The sequence below is a fragment of the Canis lupus genome, chromosome 2 (genome assembly GCF_003254725.2).
Source record: "Canis lupus dingo isolate Sandy chromosome 2, ASM325472v2, whole genome shotgun sequence".
In the NCBI taxonomy this organism is placed as follows: domain Eukaryota; kingdom Metazoa; phylum Chordata; class Mammalia; order Carnivora; family Canidae; genus Canis; species Canis lupus.
The window spans coordinates 15738100-15750145 of record NC_064244.1 but is presented as its reverse complement, the minus strand read 5'-3'; the positions used below and the strand labels follow the sequence as shown (position 1 = coordinate 15750145).

General features: G+C 35.7%; 1 protein-coding gene and 1 pseudogene across 10 annotated transcripts in view; one reads left to right on the top strand and one right to left on the bottom strand.

The window, feature by feature from the left end:
- Positions 1 to 12046, top strand: part of WAC (WW domain containing adaptor with coiled-coil) — an 85274-nt gene that overhangs the window by 23777 nt on the left and 49451 nt on the right. The window lies entirely within an intron of this gene.
- LOC112670272 (40S ribosomal protein S3a-like) lies at positions 1386 to 2231 on the bottom strand (annotated as a pseudogene).

Here is a 12046-nt window from a genome sequence, read left to right as displayed (position 1 = left end):
CTATTTTAGCAGAAGGTGAACATCTACTATAAAATATACTGCTAGTAACCTTAACTAATCTTTTTTTTTTTTTTTTTTTTTTGGTGTTTTTCAGAACGTACTTTATTTCAGAGAAATCTGTGTTTATTACATTTTTAGAGTAACATTCCAACTTCTTTCCTCACCTATGGTCAGAAGCATGTGCAAATGTTCCAGAACCACTTGTTCCAGAATCCTTGGGGTGTTTAAAAATGCCACCCAGTCCTACTCAGTAACCAACTGAATCAGAGAACCTCTGGGTTACAAAACCTGGATGTTTGCATATTTACATGCTCCTGGAAGTGATGTTGATGCACATAAAAGTTTGACAACCACTGCTTTGTGCTATAAGAGTGATAAAATTATAATGGAATAGAGGAATTAAGAATTCCATGGTGTGATTGATTAGTGGCAGAAAGTTTGGGATGGACTTTAATTTAAAACTTGACATTTAATTTAAATATATTTAAAACTTAAAAAACAATTCTAAGTTATATAATATTGATGCTAAGACAACAGATTCTTTAAGAGTGCAGAAGTACCCTTTTTTTTTCCCGGAGTCAAGTATGAACATTTTTGGACTGATTTTGGATCCAGTAGGAGTTGCCGGTATTTGTGTGCCTTCTAATTCTTAATGACATTTTGTTACTTGGGATTACACTAGAGAACCTTGGGACTACTCTTTGATTCAAACCACAGAAACATAATGTATTAAGGGTTTACAAACCCCTTTCAAGGCATTTCAAGGGAAATGCCTCTTTTGTGTTAGTGTTTTGGTTGCATCAAGAAATTTGATGTGTGTTATAGTCATTGTGAACTGTTTTACATTAGCACTCAGTTTTAGCCTGAATGTGAATGGGTTATTTTGGGTTGAGGTTGGCTATTTTTTTTCCTACCTTCTCACAGTTTTGTTGTGAAAACTTTGCTGCTTTAATCCATTTAGTGTATAACAGTTTTAAGTTGGAAATTATCCTAACATTTGGGACTGGCAATTGGATACTTAGGTTATGTTTCTGAAAAGACTGTTTAAAGTTAAAATTATTTAACTTGAAACCGTCTTTTTCTAGTAAAAACAGGTACTTATAGCCTGAGGTGTTTAGAAATTAGCTTTGAGTACCTGTGTAATTGACTTATAAACTGTTAGGCATAATTTTTTTTTTCACGTTAAAAAAAAGTTTCCTTTTATTAACCATCTAGAATACTTCCATCCAGATCACTACAGCTTAAAATAGATCACTACCCTTTTGCAGCTATTTAGTAGCCAAGAGCAATGGATAAGATCCATACAACAGTTCTGAAAAGTTCGCACTGTCAGTTCAGAACATCTGCTTCACCGAGCCTGATTATTTAAAAAGAATGATAAGAAATTAAACATCACAAATATGTTTTTATTTGTCACCATTAAATGTCTGAATTTTAAACAGATTTTTGGACTGGTGGTTCATATCCATCAGCTCGTTCAACTTTAGCACCGGTCTCATCCCCCGTAGCTTTTCCAGAACTACTACCTTCACCATGAAGCTCCATGAGTTTTCCCAATTCAAACTTGGGCTTCTTCAGCATTTTTACTTTTCTAACAAAAACATCATAGGGTGGATAAATAGACTGACAAGCTTTTTCTATATCTTTTCCGATGCTGTCTGGAATCAATTTATTGACCACTTCTTTCAAGTCATTTGTTTGCACCTCTCGGGTCATGATTTCCATCATCTTTTTCTGGATTTGGCGGACCTGTTGGTGCTGAGCGTAAGAAGTCTTCTGAATCTGATTATTGCGTTTTTTAGTAAAACCAACACAAAATAGTCGAAGCAAATAACCATCGGTAGTCTTCACATCAACATGAGCTTCAATCATGGTCTGCCATTTTTTGACCATGGAGCACATTTTGTCATGGGTAAGATCCATGCCATGGAAATTAGGCAGTTTTTGCCCTGCACATCCTCAGTGATTAGCTTGAATTTCCTAAATGCAACTTCATCATTCTGCAGATCAGCAAGGCTAACTTCAAAAACGCGACCCTTGAGATCATCAGACGCAATTTTGGTTCCTTGAGTTCTTGTGACTAGTGTTTTTCCAATATTTCTTATATTGAACATAGCTGGTGCTTTCACATCATACCAATAATCTTTCTTAGAAAATGGATCAACCACTTTCTTCTTAGCTCCCTTTTTGCCGCCTTTCGTAAGGCGCTTGTTCTTGCCAACCGCCATAGCGCTGCTCTCTGTTAGGCATAATTTAATGCATTTTCAATGCCAGTATGCGTCATTTTGAGGCAGTATATAACAGCATTATAAGACTGTTAGCTTCATAAAGTGCTCTCATTACCTAAATAAGGTATATGAGATTTAGCAAGCTCAGTCTTAAGAGATAAAATTTTACCTCTGTGAAATTATTTTTCTTCATTTTTTTCCTGCTGCTACTCTACTTGGTTCTTCAGTGTTATATGCAGCAATCTACTTTTTTTCCTCTTCTTTTTTTCCTGTGCGGGGCTTGAATTCTCACAACTCTGAGATCAAGACCTAGGCTGAGATCAAGAGTCCCACGCTAAACTGACTGAGCACCTAGGCACCCCAGCAGTCTGCTTTTTTTTTTTTTATATAAAAATAAGTTTTATAATGAGCAGACCAACCTGTGTAAGTTTTAAGAATTTTCTTCTTCTCCTTGGTCCTTATTACTGCACTCCGTTGTGTCAAAGACTACAGTTATATTAACAAAAGCAAGTAAAAAAAATACTGAATTGGTTTCAGAATCAATAAAAATCTGCATTCAAGAAGTTTAAGGAATCCTAAGGTAGGACTGCCCTGGGGATTTTAAAGACACTGCAAAAAGTGAAGCAAAATTTTTATACACTGTAAACTTTTTAATTGATGCAGTTGGCAGGCACCTAGAAGTGAAAGGTTGACTAGAAACAAAGTTAGAAGAGATCAAGCAATCTGTAGTAGTGCATTGGTACAGATCAACCAACATGAATTTACTATAGCAAATGAATATGTAAAGTAAGAAAATGTAAGGAAAAACATGATATTTTCAGTAAGAGATTGATGTAGCACATACAAGTATATTGGGCATGTTTTATGTGCCAGGCACTCTGGATACCACAGACAACTAGATAGTTAAATCTGCCCTTAAGAAATTGACATTCACGGGAGAGAGATAATAAACCAATAATATGAGTTAGAGAAAAGTAATGCCTCATGGAAAAATAAAGCTGAATAAGAGGAAATAAAATAATCTAGGGAAGTAGAGGTTGTTATAAAGAAATTTTGGAAGGGTTGCTATATAGAAATGAGGAAGGGTAGGCATGTGACTATGGGGTGAAGAAAGTTTGTTCCAGGCAGAGATCAGTAAATGGCAAGGGCATCACATGAGAACATGTTTGATATGCTTGAACAAGCAAGGTAGCTATGGATGATGGAGGCTTTTAGGGTGAGGAAGTGATAGAAGTTGATGAGTTCAAGAGGTGAGGCAAGGGCCAGATCAAGCAGGGCCTTGTTTGTAGGCTTTTGAAAGGATTTGGGCTTCTACTTTGAATAAGATGAAGAACCATTGGAGGATATTGAGTGACTTAATCTATCTGGATAAGAGAAGCAGCAACAATGAGATATCACTTAGGACATTGTTGGATTTGCTGAAAGAGAGAGTAGTGGCTTGGATTAGGATGATAAAATAGAAGTGGTGTGATTCTGGATGTATTTTGAAAGAATCAACAGATAAACTAGAAGTGAAAAATGACTTCCAAAAGTTTTCACCTAAGTATTTGTAAGCTGGAATTTTCGTTTATTGAGGTCAAGAACAACTAAACAACAAAAAGTTTGGAATATGGGTAGAATTGTGAGTTTTGCGGGTTTGGGTTGTCTTAGAGAATCCTGTTCAGACATCAAAGGGAGATGTGGAGTAGGCAGATGACTTGGGTCTGGAATTCAAGGAGATTGAGCTGGAGACGTTAGCATATAGAGTGAATTTAAAACCATAAGACCAGATTTCACCCAGACTATAGAAGGTGAGTAAATATTTTCAACTTTGCAGCCATAAGGTCTCTTGCAAATACCCCCACTCAGCTAATGTAGTGTGGTGGAGCTTTGGCATTTCGTAAAGGAATGGGTGTGATCAGATTCAACTAGCAAATCATTTGCATACCTCTGCCATGAACAAAGAGCTGCAGGTTCAGGGATTGGAGGAGTAACTAGCAAAGAGATTGGGAAGGAGCAGCCAGTGGAGTAGAAGAGAACCTTAGGCAGAATATCTCCTGGAAACCAAATGAAGAAAGTGTTCCAGGATGTGTGTGGATGACTTACGTCTAGGTCTGCCAGTTGGTTGGATAATGTGAGATCTGGCACCAGTTTTCGAATAAAAGGAATAGACAACAAAAGTATGGCTTTTAGAGTAGGATGTAGGTTAAAGGAAAGGGATTTCTCTTTCTCTTTTCATTTCTTTTCCTTTCTTTTCCTTTTCCCCTTTTCCCTTCCCATCCATTCCTCATTTCCTCCCTTCCCCTTTCCTTTATGAGAGCCATTAAAGTATATTGATATGCTGATAAACTGATATAGCAGAGTAGGATATTACAAAGAGGCAATTGCTGGAGCAGTGTTGAGATTTAGTATACAAAATAGAAGAGTGGCCTTAGATCAGAGCATTAACAGTTCATTGATACTAAGAGGGCAGCTTATTACTATTACAGTGTTATATACTGATTATTCTTTGTCATTTAATTATAGCTGGAGAAATCACAGTAACACCATTTTTTAAGTTGAAGGAAGATTTATTTGAAACTATAGTTGCTAAATCGGTGTCCTTCATGCTTTGAAGTTGCCATTTTGGTGCCATTGGTGTTCTGCAAAAAAGTACCTTGCAGGTTACTGTTAGGAGGAGCAAGGGAGGAGAGACCAACTCTACTATTATTTCTTCTAGATATCTGTTCTGGGTAGGATTTTGTTTTGGAATGATTCTTCTTAGAGACTTTAAAAACCATTTGTCAAAGTATATTCTTTTAATATGAAATGATAGATGTCAAAGGAACAGTAATGAAAGGTAATGATCTGTTCTTCAGAACTGTATGCTCCCCACTTAATTTGAAATACATTCTTAAAATAAAGGAAACTTCTTGGGTACTACCCTTTTTCAATCATACTATCCTCTGGACATCCCACCCCCAGCCCTGCCCCTTTCCTAAAATTATCCTTTTGTCATTTCTATGAATTTGACTTTCTTATGTAGGCTTTATCTAAAATGTACTTACGTAAATTATCTTTTGATAAAATTCAACTAGAAAGGAAAAGTTCACTTGTAAATGGTGTTTTAAAAGCTTTTTTGAGGGCAGCCCAGGTGGCTCAGCGGTTTAGCGCCGCCTATAGCCCAGGGCCTGATCCTGGAGACCCGGGATCGAATCCCATGTCAGGCTCCCTGCATGGAGCCTGCGTCTCCCTCTGCCTGTGTCTCTGCCTCTCTCTCTCCTCTCTGTGTATTCTCATTAATAAATAAATAAAATCTTTAAAAAATAAAAAAATAAAAACTTTTTTGAAAATTTTATTTATTTGGGAGAGTGAGGGGGGAAGCCGACTCCCTGCTCATCAGAAAGCCCTACACGAGGCTGGATCCCAGGACTCAAATTATGACCTGAGCTGAAGGCAGACACTTAGCCAACTGAGCCACCCAGATACTCCTAAGTGGTGTTTTTAAAACAGTAGTTTAAAAACAATTTACGTTAGGGTGTTTGGATATGTTTGTATTTTAATGGAGTTTGACCCTAAGGGGTAAACAAGGATTGCAGAACTTCTAAGTTTTTTCATCAGGTGGGATGGTGAGTGAAATATGGCTTCCCCCTCTAGATTTTTATATGAGAATCTTTTTTTTTTTTTTTGGAATGGGCATGGTTGGGGAAGGGTTAGCATGAGAGGATAGGGGAACAGAGAACTAGGAACTGATTGTGATACATGATATGTTGCAGACATTTGAGTTGTTTCCTCATAGATATTTTCAGTGTTTTTTTCCCCCAAGCTCCTTGAGGGTGGTGACATTAATTGAAAATCTGATTCAAAAAAAAAAAAAAGAAAATCTGATTCAAATAGAATGATTTCACTATTTATATTTACCTTATACTTTTGATCTGGTGTGTCTTGTTCTTACACATAATAGTTGCTGAAATATATGGTGATTTAATGAGAAAATAATGTTATGGTCAATAGTAGTTTCTGAATTTGAATATAACTTAAAATACTTTAGGAGATGAGAAAGGTAACAAAAATTAATAAAATTGGGGCACCTGATTGGCTCAGTGGTTGAGCGGCTGCCTTTGGCTCACAGAGTGATCCTGGGGTCCTGGGATAGAGTCCTGCATCGGGCTCCCCGCAGGGAGTCTGCTTCTCCCTCTGCCTATGTCTCTGCTTCTCTATTTCTCATAAATAAAATATTTTTAAAAAAATAAATTTTGAGCTGTAAAATAGGCTTTTAAAAAAAGATTTATTTATTTTAGAGCCACGGTTGTGCGCAAGGGGGCAGGAGGAGGAGAGGGAGAGAATCTTGCCTGGAGCCCAAGGAGGCAGGGCTCAATCTCACCACCCTGAGATACGACCTGAGCCAAAACTGAGTCAAACGCTTAATTGACTGAGCTATCCAGGCACCCCTAAAATACTTACTTTTATTACTCCCCCTGTAAATTTCCTTGAGGATTAAATGGAATAAGGTACCTGAAATCTGTAACAATCCCTAATGTGTTCAAGGTAATCAAAGTATTTTACTTTATCTGTTTTATGATTCTTTCTGTTTTGAGCAAAAATCTGTTTGATTTAGGCACAAAGAACTATATTCTTTCAGAATTACTTTTTTCAAGTAATCTCTTTTCCTATATTTGGAATGTTTAGTAATACCTAATATTTCTTATTTTGTTTTAGAGCCAAGCTTTGTGATTGTGTTCTAGAGGTAGAACACATGAGATTTTGGGTTTAAAAATAATACGAAAAAGGGAACGTTAAATGTGGCACTGTTTTTTCTTTCATTGATAATATTGAATAGAATTTAACTCTTAAAATGCTAGCACTAGTCAGTTAGATTTGGGAATTTCACAGTAAGCCTAACCTGAACTGTCTTAACTTTTAAAAAAATTTATGGCAATTTAATGATAGCAACAAAAGAGATTACTCTATTTTTTTTTTGAGATTACTCTATTTTTAAGGAGAATTACAGTAAAACATTATTTGAATAAAGTCTTTCTGAAATGGTACCAAACCTAGAATTGTAGGGGGGAAAAAAAGGGAAAAATGAAAACTCAAGGAGCAAGAGCAGTGGGAAAGGAATAGTATAGAGTTTGTTGGTGTGATTGGCTGATACTGGTGTTTTCTCTGCATGGCAAAACGACTGATTTTGAAGGTGACAGATGGAGAATGTGGAGGTTAGATGAGTGACCAGGATGATTAAACCGAAAACATACTTCATGGAGATGAGGAACTTTAGTGGGGCTAGTGAGGAGCAATAATAAAATTGCCCTTCCAGCAAAAAATACTACAGAGTGTGTACCTTTTATCCAGTTTGCCTTTATGTAAATAACATGGCATAACTATAGTATATTATTATCAAAACCAGTAGTTTGACATAGTTACAATAGTAGGGGTGGAAAATTTTTTCTTTCTAAAGTTCTTTGACATAAAACCAATTAGTAGGAGGAAAACAAATTAATTTTGTACAAGTGCCCCAAACATTGGACTCTAGGGCGAGTCTGGCAGTTGAGTTATATGAGACAACCTGAGCTAAGGAATGGCATGGAGCCTGGAGCTTTGTAGGGGAAGGAGGGCAACTCACAGCATCATAAGAAGAGCAGATGTTTGTAATAGAATTTTGCTTTGCCATACACATAGGTCTTTTAGTACATGCCAAAGTGGCATATTTTGTGGTGACATTCTGTCCTTCTTCACAATCCACTGGCCCTATTCAGATTTTTACCAGTTTTGCATGTGATGTATGTGTGTTTGTGTTTCATACAGTCTTATCACATGAATAGATTAACATGAGATTAACACAGTAATAGATTAACTACTGCCACAGTCTAGATACAGAACAGCTCATCACAGTTTGATCACAGTTAATATCTTGTGCTTTTTATAGCCACAACCGTCTCTCTCCTTCCATTCTTCCCTGAACTCTAGCAAGCTAGCTAGTGTCTTGCAGTCATTAGAATTTTGTCATTTCAAGAGTGTTATGTAAATAGAAGCATACTGTGTAACTTTTTGAGGTTGAGTTTTTTTTCACACAGCGTAATTCCCTAGAGAACCAAGGGGGTATATATCCATGATGGATTTCTGTTGCATTGCTCAGGGTAGTCTATGGTATGATGCACTTAAGTTTGTTGAACTGTTCACCTGTTGAAGGACATTTGGGTGATTTGCAGTTTGGGGCTTTTAACCAACTAGCTGTGCATTCACATACACATTTTTGTGTGAAACAGCTTTTCTTTGTTAGCTGCTTTAACTTTTTAATGACAATTATAAGTAGGGAACTGTTTACTTACTGTCCTCAGTCATTGAACTATATTACTATAAATCATTACTATTAACCAGAATTTAATTCTCATTGATGGTCGTCTTCACATTCTTCTGTAAGTCATTACACAAGTATCTGAATTTTTTTAAGGAGAGGCTTAATTACTATATGCTAGTTTAAGGCTTCAATATTTATATCCAATGTAGAGTGATGGTAAATGTATCTATTTGCTTTCTCCTTTGCTCAGAAAATAATATATACAATTTTTCTGGATAACCTGTATTTTCATATTTGGTCAGTATATTCATTGGGACAAATATACTATTCATTTAATATATTTAAGCTAATTTTTAACTTACCAAACTCTTGAGCTGTTCTTTTTTCACAGAAGTATATTTTGCTGCTACTGTATTTTTAAGAGATTTTAAAGTTGTGTTCAAATCTAGTGACACAATCTAGAATCTGACATACCAGAGTGCCAATACCTACCAAACTACAATTGTCAAAAAACTTGGCAATAGGATAAAATACAGTAAATGGTAAAATTTACTGGATGTTATTTAATCTGCCTTGAAGATAAGGAGGCTTGAAGAAGTTACAGTATATGTTGTAGCTTTGGCAAGTATCTATCAATCACCTAGGAAGTTCAAACAAACAAATCTGAAAGTACTCCTTATTAAAAGGGGTGATATGGGACCAGAAATATTAACAGTTTTAAAAAGCACCTCGGGTTTCTGTTGGTACCTAGTTAAGTTTGGGAAACTATGTAAAACTCCAGGGAAGAATGAGTTCCGTTTGATTCTGTAAGTGTCTTTTACCATCTTGAGCATTTGCTGTTCAGTATTTGTCAAATAAGTACTGTGTGTGTGTGTAGGGATGGTTGTTATAGAATGCTTTTATGAATTAAAATAACAATAAAGGAAAAATTTAAAGAGTATATTTTGAGGAAATTAATATTTGATATATAATGTCAGTCATTTGGCATAAAAATCCTCAAGATAAACAGTAATCCTAAGTGGCTGTTGATTCCACATATTAAGCCAGGTGAGTTTAGGTGCATTTAGTGCACACTGCTGTATTAGAAGTATAGCTTCAATTTGCAGATTTGCTGGATTTTTCTTACGATTTTTGTTATTTGTTAATAATCCCATCCCCAAGTTATAAGTGCTTTGATTTTTTGAATTCTTAAATATTTGATAAGTCCTCCTATTGTTGTTATATATAAATAGCATCCTAGTTGGAAAAATAATTTTCTGGATCCCATCCATTTTTTTTCTCTTAGCACAAGACATTACTACTTTGTATTCTAGCATTTTTGTTTTATAAGTGGTATACTTCTTCTGCCTAAATGCGTTAAGAATTTTTTTTTTTAAATTTCAACAGCTTCACCGGACTATGAAGATAATGTTTCAGTTTTATTCGTTCTTTATTTTTCCCGGTACATGGTGACCCCCTTCGATCTCCAGGTTGAGAGCTTCCTATATTTCAGGAAGCTTTTTTTTTTTTTTTTATTACTTCAAATGTAGTATTTGTTTCTTTGATGATTTCATCTTTAAGTTCTTCCTCTTACTTCTTCCAGTTCCCCCACGCCTTATTTTATCCTTTTACCTCTTGTTTCATAGAATTCCTGTTTAAAATAGAACAGAATTTGTCTAAAAATTATCGGCTTCCTGATACTTCTTTCAAATTATTTTCTTCACCATATTAATGTTAATATACCATCACTTTCGTCTCTGTACAGGTCCTGTGTAGGATGTTTTCTATGTATGTTCTTGTGTTGAGTAAATTTGAGTATCTGTACATCTGTATATATAGATATATGCGAATGTATATATGCAGAGTGATTCAGTTCTCTGACTCTGTTTCTTATTCTCCTGGACACTACATTAACGTATCCTTAGAAGTTAATTGCTTATAATCTGCCTAAAGATCAGAGAAAAGGGTAAGAGAAGTGTCTATTAAGAGGAGAGTGATAATAATGTGGGAAAGGGCAATTCATTCATTGTTTTTTCTGTATGTGATGAACTCTCCTCTCAGAGCTCACTCTTGGACTCTAGGCAAAGGTTTAGAATGGTGGGGCCCTCCCTCCCGTTTCAAGTAGTTCTCTGCTCAGTTGGGCCAAAAAGTCTATGGGCCAAACGACCTTTCTCTCCCAGCTCTTCTGCCTGCCATAGTTTTTAAAGTATGCATGTAACGTTAGACTTTAGAGGAATTGGGTGTTGGTCTTTAGTAATTTTTCTGTGCTGTGTATGAATTTTAATTTTCTCCTTAAACCATTTGTCAATGCCAGTTTATTGGGTTGTAACTATTCCATTGTTGGGTTTGATTAAATTTTCTTTTCTTCCCTCTAATTTGGATAGGTTTTACAGAGGGCAAATACAGAAACATGCTTATGCTGTTATCTTTCTGGAAGTCTGCTTTTAATGTAATTTTTATTGCCCTATTTTTGTGCTATATGAATCCTTGTATCACTGGCTTTTAAAATTAGTTTGGAAGTAGTCTCTTTTAAAAAAAATTTTTTTTATTTATTAATTTGGTAGAGAGTGAGCACAAGCAGGGGAAGTGGGAGAGGGAGAAGCAGTCTCCCTACTGAACAGGAAGCCCAATGAGGGGCTTGATCCCAGGACCTGAGCTGAAGGCAGACACCCAAACAGCTGAACCACCTATACACCCCTGGAAGTAGTCTCTTAAGATGACTCTTTTATGGTTCTTTGCTGGGTTGGAAATTCCAACACCTAGATAAATGGTAACCATTTCTTTGATTACATATTATGGTATATGCATGCAATGTGATGTATAATGTTGCCATTAAAAATGATGATGTAGTAGAACCACTTTTATTGATGAGGGAAAATGGCTCTGAATTTTAAGTAGGAAAATCCATGCATTAAAGTAGTATGATTCTACTTTTGAATATTAAAAGTACATGTAGAAAAAAGCCTAAGAGATTAGAGTTCTTTTTCTTGAAGTTTTTCTAGATTCTGAGTGTAATATTACCTGTTCTTTATTTTAGAAAGGTAAGTTATGACATTTCCAAAAGAGTGGTTAAAAAGGAAAAATACTTGATTGGGGAGGTTCTTGGTATTGAAAGGTATTAGTTTATGATAAATGATCACTATGTAAAGCTCATCCCTTTTTGAAGTTCATCTTTTTCATAATAAGGAAACGTCTACTTATTCCTATAGATCATAATTTGTTGTCAAAAGTCTGCTTAAATTTTATCAAATGGTTTCTCACTATCTGCTTTTCAAAATTAGCATTCAAGGATACCTGGGTGGTTCAGTGAGTTAGGTGTCCAACTCTTGATTGTGAGGTCAAGATTTCAGTGGGGAGTCTGCTTTAGATTCTCTTTCCTTCTGCCCCTCCCCCTTCTCATTTGCCTGCTCTTTCTTTCTAAAATAAATAAATCTTTTTAAGAAATAAGCATTCAAGATTTGTATTCATGCAAGTCTCTCAGTATTCAACTTTTGTGCGTTCTTGGCCTGAGGTATGTATATAGTTGTAAATTCTCTTAATTCTGTATTGCTCTGTGGTTCTTGTTATCTTTGTGAGGACTTTA